The sequence below is a fragment of the Salminus brasiliensis genome, chromosome 13, assembly GCF_030463535.1.
Source record: "Salminus brasiliensis chromosome 13, fSalBra1.hap2, whole genome shotgun sequence".
NCBI lineage: Eukaryota > Metazoa > Chordata > Actinopteri > Characiformes > Bryconidae > Salminus > Salminus brasiliensis.
In genome coordinates this window covers 29851233-29862472 of record NC_132890.1, presented here as the reverse complement: position 1 = coordinate 29862472, position 11240 = coordinate 29851233, and the positions used below count along the sequence as shown (strand labels likewise).

The window sequence follows — 11240 nt, the reverse complement described above, 5'->3', positions numbered from 1 at the left end:
GATGTGTTCATCCGACTCTAATTGCTTTTGGATATGACGTGCCGCATCCCCCTCTAGACCTCCACCTAATGGCTCCATCAGAATAAATCTAATCTTCCTAAAACTTCAAGCTAAGTCTGATCACGCCGCTGCCAAAAAGTGCATGTTTGATGTTCTTTTGAACTCGGTTACGGGGAAGGGAAAAGTAAAGATTCCGCAGGAAAATGTATATATTACCTTTGATTTTGTCTGTTTTTCGCGCAATATGGGATGGCTTTAGTGGGATAAAAATTGATTTTTAAGCTTTTTGTGCATTAGCACGACTTAAGCTTTTAAGTTTGAAATTTTATTTGCTGAGGCCATTTCTGATCAATAAGCAAAGCCCCAATATATATCTCTGATGCAATAAGAGCAAGGCAGAGAGAGGAAAAGAGCAAGAGAGAGAGGGAGAGAGAGAGGGAGAGAGAGAGTAGAGTTGTCTTCACAATAATGTTTCTTATACAGTTGAAAAGCCACTTTATGTGGACCATGTGTTTTGATATGGCCTAAATTCACCTGCATTCTTATATTCCAATTACCTTTGATTTTTCTTTTTTGCCTCTATTATTAAACTACAGTCATTTATTTTGGCCCATTTTTTATACTACCTTTTTCCAACCATTAGAATTAATCAGGCTGTTTTTTACTGTCCCTGAACTACTTTATGCAAATGAAATGAGCTGATTGGCTGTCTTCCATTGTGCAATGTGTCTCATTCAAAAAGCAGGCTAAATTAAATACTCCTTATAACTTTATAACATTAAGGTACGTGAATGGGGTTAAATAGTTGTAGGCTGAATAGGTGGCTGTATATAAATCAGCTGTTTTTGGTGACATCACATAAACAATGAGACAGAATGCTTTACAGACAGAATGTTTTAGCAGCTCATTTCCATATCGTTGTTATCAGGTCAAAAACTCAAAAATCCAAAATCCATATCTCCAAAATGATTACTTTACAGGAGAAGGTAAAACCATTCTTAACATTCAGTCATTTTGGAGCATTTCTATTGGTCCAGTCAGTTTTTTTGACACAATGTAGAAACATTTTAAAATATTTATTTTATTTGATAATTTATCATTTATTTATTGTAACCCTTGTCAGTCTCTTTAAATGCAAATTCAAAAATGTTATTATATGAACCCTTTAAAACTTGAAGGAGCTTACTGTAGTAAATGTGGTTATGTTTTGAAATGTTATTATGATTAAGAACAATTGAGAAAATAATGAAAATACTTCTACGTTGTACTTTTAAGCGTAATTTGCTGTTTTGAAAATAATAATAATCATAATAATAATAATAATAATAATAATGATAACAACAATTTTACCACTACATTAAATGTTTGATATATTGCTTGAGACTGAAAGGACTCCATCAAAGTGTTTTAAACCTCAAAGCGAGCAGAAGAAATTAAAACTAGCGATTCTGCCGCTTGATCATACCACAGCAGAATTTTCCCATGGGATTAGACTGTGCTAGACTTTTGAAGGAGCTGGAGAAGTGTCTTAACTAACTTTCCTGAACCTTTTGCCCCCTCTTAAAAGCATCTCTTCTGTTTGAGTTTCAGAATAAACTGAATTTCAAATTAGATAAAAGGCTTTGATAGAGAACTTTGGTCTGGCACCGCTTATTTCTATCCATATTCATTCTCCTCACCTACTTGGTACTCATCACTCAGTGACCACTTTATTAGAAACACCTGCCATGTGCTTCAAATCAGTGGTCATTTTTAGAACCCCCTACTTTATGCTTCTGGCCACTTCATAGGAAACCCTTTGAAATTGGAAATACCTTCTGCTTCCAGTCACTGACCACTATTAGAAACCCCTTCCTTGTGCCTCCTCTTACTGACCACTGTTTCAAACCCATTTCTTGTGCTTGTACAAGTGTATTAGGTATGTCAATGTCACTGCTAGGTTGAAAGTGAATCATCTTTGATCTAGTCTATATCTAGTGCTATGTGCTATATATTTTATGCAGTGTAAGGGACACAAATACCAAATATGATGCTAGCTGCATGACTTTAAAATATGTGGAGTCGTTCAGCAATCTATAATAGCCTCTAATAGCCTCTAATAGACACTGTGTGACTCACTGTAGTCTATTACCATGGACTGAAGTATGTCATACAGAAAAGAAATGTTCCTTTCATCACACCTCTGTGTTCCAGACGCGTGTAACTTTCTCCACAGAACTCTCAAGAACTCTCGATCCGCCTTATTTACCCACAACATCTTTAAAAAGCCTTAAGCCATTAGCGCCGCAACTTTCTCATCAGGAACAAAAGAGCTGCCTGGACACATAAAAGTCCATTTCCCTCTCATCTCTCCATCCAACTCTTCCTCCTTTAATAACAGACCGAGAAGCAGAGAGTTTTAAGGCCGGAGCCTTGTGCCGAAGCCCACGTCTTGGGCTGGAGAGCCCTTTAGACGCTGGGACGCTGCGGCTAAATGGGGTTGAGGATGAATGGAATCTCAGCCGCTCGTCTTTTCTTCCACTTTCAGGGCATTGACTCCCGAGTACCTTGGAGAAAGCTGAAGACGCTGGAGCTTAAAAGCCCAAAGAAGCATTTGGAGAGAGAAAAAGAAAGAGAGGGAGCGTGTTGAAAGAGTGTTGGAGAGCGAGCCAGAGTGAGCGTGAGCGAGCGAGCGAGAGAGAGGGAGAGAGAGAGAAAGAGAGCTGAGAAGGAGCTTCTTTTTTTAAAGGAAGAGACGGAGTGTCAGAAGAGCATAAAGAAACAGATCAAGGGATGATGAGAGTGGAAGGAGCGCTCTGAGAGGCTGAGAAAGTTGAAAAGCAGCACTGTAGAGAGAGGAGGGAGAGATTCTGAGAGAGCTAATGGCCCTTAGACGGCTGTGACGAGTACAGCGCCTCACAAGTGCCCTCTTCTCAGCTCTAAAGCCCAGTTTGGTCTTATCATTAGCGGCTCTTTGAAAGAATTTACCGATCGTGCTCTGAGGCAACGCTGAGGGCCTGGAGATGAGTGGAAAAGTGTGTTTTCTGTGTATTATTGTAGGGCAGAGTAAATACACATTTGTTTGCATACTCCTGGGTCCCGCTGATATTGTGGTTACATTTACTATCTTCATTCATCTGGTAAATATGTTTTGCTAAAGTGTTCACAAAATGAGATAAAGTACACTACAACCGTACCACTGTATCCAGAACTAGCTAACATAGGTACTACATGGCTATATATTTTCCTCTGTGTTGGAGAGGTTTGGCACATAGCTGATAAATTTTTTACATTAAAAACAAGAAGAAGAAAAAAACAAGGCAGGAGTACAGGTTTGGTTTGACACATGCAGGGATCCAACATAGGTAGGCAACAGCCCACATACTACAATTTACATTGATCAGCCATAACATTAGCATCCCCTGCCTAACATTGAGTAGGTCCCCCTTGTGCTGCCAAAACAGAGCTGAAAATTTGAGGCATGGACTCCACAAGACCTCCGAAGGCGTCCTGTGATATCCGGAACCAAGACGTTAGCAGCAGATCCTTTAAGTCCTGTAAGTTGTGAGGTGGGCCCTCTATGGATCATATCAACGAGCCTTAAGTGCTCATGACCCTGTTTTTTCATGGACCACACTTAAAACCCCACAAGACCTGCCTGATGTTTTGGAGGTGCTCTGACCCATTACAGTTTGATTCTTGGCAAAGTGGCTCAGATTCTTATGCCTGCCAATTTTTCCTGCTTTTAATACAAACATCAAAGAGTATATTTTGACTTTTAGTAAATGATGGATGTGTTGTATTTATTGCTAACTGTATAAAAATATAATTGACTTACTTGCATAAGATCATAGATTCTCAAATGTCTCTTGGCTTGGATATGGAGGTTCTAGGAATAATGTGGCAGGAGGCAGGAGCATCACTAAAGATTGATGGATGGGAGGCTAAGGCTTTTGTAGGTGAGTCTGGGTGCATTAAATACGGAAATGGCCTTAAAATCTACATATCTTACATATCCATATCTTAATTCCCTAAAATGCTTATGATCTGCTGGTGGGCTGAAAGTGTTATTACAAACATCTATTACCAGAGAATAGCCCCACTAGAAGTCCCTATAGTTGCTGAGTAATAAGACTTAGTGTGTGATAAGCCCTTCTGTGTTATAGGTGTTAATAACATTACTAACCTACCTTGTGGGCCTCAATGATTAATCATTTTCATCTGGGCCTTTCTAACAATGGCCAGGGGTTCCTGAACCTTTGGATAAGACCCATACCCTGTTCCCACACTGTGTGTGACGTAATAAGCAAACAGATGCCGTATGAGGGAGGTGACTTGGTGTGGTTGTAGACTAACCAGTTGTTGGAGGCCAAATTTAAATCCAGAGGTGATGTTTTCTCATCAGTTAATCATCCAAACATCACTTAAATTCCTGCCCTCTGGAATATTTGTGCCTTGTGGTCAACACGTATACACTGACACACACATACAGACTCAAAAGAGCGGCGAGCAGCTGGACAGCTCTATCTCACACTGATTGGGCCTGATTGGATGAGCTGTCCGGCAAGGCCTCGCGGGAAATGCCCTGGCGTGGAAAACGAGGGTTCAACTGGCCTGGAGGTCAAACCCCCCCCCCCACAAAACACACACTCTCTAACACACACACACACACCGCATGGACTGCAATCCACTCCCCCAGAGCTGTGTGTTTGAACGGGCTCTTTTTGAATGGTGAGATATGGGTCCCTCTGTCCCTGAGCTTCTGATAACACGCACAAAGCAGCAGCGTCTCTTCTCTCCTATTAGATACACAGCTTATGAAACTCTCTCTATTTCTTTCTCTTCTCCTCTCTTTCCTCTCTCCACTTCCTTTCTCCTCTTATCCTTTCTTCTCTGCTTTTTTCTTCTCTCCTCCTCTGTCCTCTACTTTCCTTTTCTCATCCCTCATCATCCTATTCTCTCTTTTATTGTCTCCTCTCTTGTCCTCTCTCTTTCTCTACACTCTCCTCTTTTCTCTTCTCCTCTCCTCAATTCTCCTCTCCTCTCCTCTCCTCCATTCCTTCCTCTTATCTTTTCCATATTCCTATTCCCCTTTCCTTTCTTATCTTCTCTTGTCCTCTATTCTCTCCGCTTCTCTTCTCTCCTCTTCTCCTCTCCTCTCTGCTACTTTATTCTCCTCTCTTCTCTCCTCGTCTCCTCTCTTATATGCTTCTCTCCTCTTCCTTTCCCTTCTTAACATCTCTCTCCTCTATTCTATTCTCTCCCCTCCTCTTCTCTCCTCTCCTCTCTCAACAAAAGCAAAAGCTCCTCTCTATCTTCCGGAAAACAAGGCTTAACCCACATTACACTTTTTACCTTGAATCAATGCTATAACAATGATGATCATTGTGTGTGTGTGTGTGTGTGTGTGCACATGTGTGTGCACGTGTGTGTGTGTGTGTGTGTGTGTGTGTGCATGTGTGAGAGAAAAAAGAAAGAGAGAGACAGCCTCTTTAGCTGCTGATGAAGCCCCTGAGGCCTTTTGTTTTGTACAGAATGAAGGTGAAAAAATAATTCACAGCTTAATAATCAGGAGGGCCCAATCAATAGACAGAGGACAGCAAAGTTCATGTGAGGTGTGTGCATGTGTATTTGTGTGTGTGTGTGTGTGTGTGTGTGTGTGTGTGTGTGTGTGTGTGTGTGTGTATGTGTGTGTGTGTATCTGTGTGAGTGTATAATTTTGTTTGTTTTCATGTATTTTCAGGACACAAAAAACAGGACTAACCTTCAAGTCACCCATAGCATACACACTATATGTCCAAATGTTTGTGGACACCCCTTCTTTAAGTTGGACCCATTGCTGAAACAGATGCAATTGCATATACAGCTAGTCTAGTCCCTGAAGAGAAATACTGTCAATAGAACAGGACTCTCTGGAGCAGATAAACATGAACCTGTTGGCACCATGCCTAATGCCAGATGTGGGCTAGAGGGGTATTAAGCCCTTTTATTAAGCTTCATGTGCTTACAGGACATGCATGCCCCCATGTACTGTGTGTGTGTGGGTGTGTGTGCACCAGGACTATGTGGACACTAGCTGCTGCTCTCTGGATGTAGTATCTAATTAGATAAACCAAGAAGTAGTGAAGAGGAGAGGAGGAGTGGTAGACTATAGGTCAAGAGTATTCATCTCCGGTCATAGAGGGCTGGTGTCCAGCAGTTTGTTGATTTCCCTGCCCTACTGGACTAGAGATGAATTCCCCTGCTCTACCTTCAGAACAAAAGAACAGGTAAACACACAGAACACAGAAGTGGGTGGCAGTAATAATAAAATGTATATTACTATAATGTAATGTTTTTTTTATTTTAACATTATAATATTATGTGAGCATTCATTTTAACAAACAAATTAATAAACAATCTATAATTAATCAATGAAAACAGAAGTTTTCATATACACTATATTGAGAGTTATTTGGTTTGGTACATTCAGTTTCTTTTTGGGGTTCAGTATATTCAGGTTTATTTGATTCAGTATGTTCAGGTTTATTCAGTTCAGTATTTTCAGGTGCATGTGGTTTAGTATATTCTGGTTTATGTTGTTCAGTATATTTAGGTTTATTTAGCTTATTATATTCAGGTTTATTTGGTTCAGTATGTTCAGATTTATTTGGTTCAGTATATACAGATTTATTTGGTTCAGTATGTTCAGATTTATTTAGTTCAGTATATTCAGGTTTATTTAGTTCAGTATATTCAAATTTATTTAGTTCAGTATATACAGATTTATTTGGTTCAGTATATTCAGATTTATTTAGTTCAGTATATTCAGATTTATTTAGTTCAGTATATTCAGATTTGTTTGGTTCAGTATATTCAGATTTATTTAGTTCAGTATATTCAGGTTTATTTGGTTCAGTATGTTCAGGTTTATTTGGTTCAGTAATTTCAGGTTTATTTAGTTCAGTTTATTGTGGCTCAGTATCTGATTATTTCTGCTGGGATACAAATGCTTAGCTTATAAAATCCTCCCTCTGAGCTCTGGCAGCTTTCTGCACTGAATCCAATTGAGTATAACGTCTTCTTATCAATATTTAAATCATGTTGGTATCAAAATCGATCAGGTCGCTTTCGGCCTAAAGGCACTCCAGGTTGCCAGATTGCGCCCCCATGTAATTCATATCCTGGGCAATATGCCGAGCTAATTTTTATTGAATTGTTGTTGTAATTTGAATACGCTGAGTGAGGGGGTTGGGGGGGGATCTTGGCCCAGCAATAAAAGGAAGCTGAACTGCCAATCAAATATTTAGTAGCAGAATTTGTTTTGATTGTGGTTGTTTTTAGAGGGGGAGTTTGGGGGAGGTTTGGCAGGGTTTATTAGTGCTAAGCTCTAGTTCGGCCTAAAATAAGATGTTTCCCCATTACCCTGTATGTGGTTGACCAGACAAGCTTTGTTTGATGTCTAAAATTTGCATCCTTCATGTTAACACTGGAGCTTACACTCTACCAATTAGCATGGTGCTATGTGCATTCATAGGTCATCCCACACTCACCTCAAAAGGCAATGCTTGGCTAAGTAATACTATTTGTGCTACACTAAGCAAAATAGCAGAACAGTGGCATGTTTTAATATTAAATATACACATTTAACTGCAACTATATGATTGGAATGCTAATTATATTATAACTATGAAACATCTGATGATTTACATAGAGCTAATAAGTGGGGTATAAGTTATACAATGGTTTTTATGTACATATCTGTGGATGGTAATGCATATAGCATTGTGCGAACTTTTTGCATTTTTGCATTTTTTTATTGTGTCAGAATTTCATGATGAATAGACCAATAGAATTTACTTGGAATTAAGTTGTTTTACATTGACTACCATTAAAAGTTAGGAAGGTTTTTCCTTCTCCTGTAAAGATGATTTTGTAGATGAGGTTTTGGTGAGACAATGTGAACATCTGTCCAATCTTCCATATCAACATGCATGCGTTGCAAGCTTGCATTACTAGGTAGCTACAGTAGCCTTATAGCTCCAGTGTTGGTGAGTAAGATGTCCTTGTAGATGTCAGTGATACAGCGATTCCCCATTAAACAATACTAATCGTTTATATTATCGCTGTCCAATGAAAGTTGTAAGTTTATGAACTTAATAAGTTTATTAACTTAGTCCAAGTAATTTGGAGCATTTCTATTGGTCAATTCATCCAAAATTATTTACACAGTGTACAGAGCATCTACATGGTTCAAATGATGGAGAAGACTGAAAATGGACAAAAATAAAGAAGAGACATGCTTCTCATTGGACAGCAGCGATATGATAATCTGTATATGAGCTGGAGCATCAACAGCAGAACTGGTCAGTTTTTTGGCTTCATTTTAACTCAGCAGAAAAGAAAGAAAGAACAGGCTCGTACGTTTCTCGTCCTCGTCCAGCCAAATGCCCCATCTGGTAAGGCTTCCACGGCTCGAAGGAAGGAAATCAATAGCAATAATTTCTAAGGTCTCTGTGCGACACACACACACACACACACACACTGTCACAGACATGCGGAGCTCCATTTTCTTTTCCTTTGTTCACATTTCTGTCCGTGTTTTTGATTTATTGGGTCCGTGCACTGACCATACCATAGGAAGAGTCCAGTGCAGAAGTGCAGTTATCACCCAACAAAACATGATGCTAATTCATTTTTTAAACTAATGTTTTTTGCCTCTTAAAATGTTGGAAAGGTTACACCTCAATCTAAGTGGTAAAAGGCCTACAACGGCACCTGCTGACTGACCATGTGCTCAGCAAATAGGCCAACGTCTAAAAGTAGGCCAATTAGACTAAGTATTCATTTTAAATAGCAAACATTATCTCAGAGACATTATCCCTGGTGTAGATGGCAACCACAAACTAGACTAGTAAATGCTAGCTAAGGCATTAGACACACATTCATAGCCAGAGCATATACTGTGTATATTTTAAAGTAAAAGTAAAAGCCTCTTACTACATGCTTCTAGTGTTTATACACTAGAGAAATATACATCTAGTTGTTGAAAATTGTTTACTGGTGTAGATTTGCCACTAGAAGTGGTATGGTAAAGCAGATAGGTCTGTAAAATTGGTGTTTTATGTGAGTTACCATGTTTTTATTGCCATATGAGAGATGTATAAGGCGTTTTATTTTTGTTGGATGCACTGTGTTTTTCCCCAAGTGACAGAGAGCAGTTTGAATCTGTACCTGCACTCTGTAACTGCACAGAAATGATAAAACGTGAATGATGTGTGACTGATTCCTGTTTATGTGTTTTCTTGCCCAAATAGATTTTGAGCAAAAAACAATCAATTAGCCCATAGGTTCTGTCATTACTTTTTTAACAAAAAGGTCTCTTCGGTCTCTATTTGAGTCTTAATTTCTTTTTTTGTTTCCATCATGCTCTTAGAGATTTTTTCTTATTTTGAGACTTGATTTATCTCTGTGGATTTTCCTAATGTTCCTAAAGAGTTTCTCTTTTAAGTCTTGGTTCCTCTCAGAGGTTCTACTTCATGCGTTTACAGAGTTTCTTCTGACTCTGTCACCTTTGACACTAAATAATACTAAATAATAATAATAAATTCAACTGAAATCTAAACAAAAAAAAATTCAAAAAAAATTTGAAACTGACCTAAACTGAACTGAATTGACATGAACAAAACTGAACTCAACTACACTGAACTGAATTAAGCTGATTCAGTGGAGTTGAACTAAATTTGAAGTAAGTGGAACAAGCAGTTAGGTCAAGTATCTAGTGATTGCCATCTTAGACCTAGTTTACACCTGGTCACGTCATGTAACTAGTATTAGTATTAGATACTGTTAAGATTTGAACCACATGCATGTACACTGGGTATGTGGGACGGAATATGCAAATTCTCTCATTCCCCAGCAATTATTACTGGTGTTTCGGTTTTACTGGGAAGAGTTTTGGTTGTTGAATGCATTTTGGAGAGCTGGATGTGTTTACACTGCTATAACATGTGGCTCAAATGCATCTCAGATCAACTCCTGAAGTGGTTTGAGTGATCAGATTTGTATCTGGTTTAAAAGCATATAGGGTGTGTTTACACTTGCATTTTTTATGTGGCTCGGCCTTGTGACCAGGTGTGGTCTGTACTTCAGTTTATAATACCAATTGACAGAGTCAAACACAGACTTCTTGCATTTCAGACCTTTAGCTCTGTAACTTACAGAACTGTGTCACAATTATTCTGGTCCGTGCTACAGCATCACATTTTCAGTTCCTCTTGTTACATCCTGCATATCCCACAATCCACTGCACACCTTAATTGATTTCTGTTGTTTAGCACAGGGGGAAGAATCGTATTGATCGACGGCACGGACACCACTATTTCCAGATTAGTTAATCAATCAATCAGTGGCCCATCACCACGGCGATCACTCTGGTTAGTTAAAACAGCATTGAGGATTATGCCGCCCAGCAACGATAAATAATCTCTGTACAGCGCTGCTGGAGTGTGTGAGTGTGTGTGTGTGTGTACAAACTACGATTGTGTGTGTTGTTTGTCTTTGTTGGTCTTAAAGCATTAGGTCATCCCTGTAAGCACAAGCTGTGTGTGTGTGTGTCTGTGCGTGTTTCCTGGCTGAGTTCAGCAGGTGCTGTTGTATTTAAAAGCTGCAAAGGTGGACATGTTTCTACAGCTCAGAGCCCTCAGCGCTCTCGCGCTCTCTCTCTCTCTCACACACGTGTCTTCCTGCCCCCCCCCTTCTCTGTACCCCCCACCCTTTCTTTCTCTCTCTCTCTCTCTCTCAGCCATTTTTTCCCACTTACTCTGATTAAACCTCTGCTTCTCTCAGCAGCATCATAACAGAGCAATAGCACACACATAAACACCCCCAAGGCCAGCAGCAAACACATCCAAGTCACACACACACACACACACACACACACACACACACACAATCACACACACACTGACACACACCTACACAGGTTTGCACTGATTGATTTAGAATGTAATTTTAGCCGGTGTTAATTACAATTCAGCTTGTGTGTGTGCTAAGGATATACACACTATCTACACACTACATGGACAAAAGTATTGGGACATCTGCTCATTCATTGTTTTGTCCAAAATCAAGGGTATTAAAAACGTGCCTTTGTTGAAGTAACTGCCTCTACTGTAGATTTTGGAACATTGCTGTGAGGATTTGATTGAATTTAGCAACAAGAGCATGAGTAAGGACCAAATGTTGGATGATCACTACCCCACCTCATCCCGAAATGCCCC

At 39.5% G+C, this 11240-nt stretch overlaps 1 long non-coding RNA gene across 1 annotated transcript; it reads left to right on the top strand.

Annotated features, from left to right (window-relative positions):
* Positions 1 to 8220: 8220 nt before the first annotated feature.
* On the top strand, positions 8221 to 10327 carry LOC140575102 (uncharacterized). The gene is made up of 3 exons (XR_011980787.1): positions 8221 to 8324; positions 9173 to 9225; positions 10301 to 10327. It is a non-coding gene; the product is annotated as an uncharacterized lncRNA (long non-coding RNA).
* Positions 10328 to 11240: the final 913 nt, after the last annotated feature.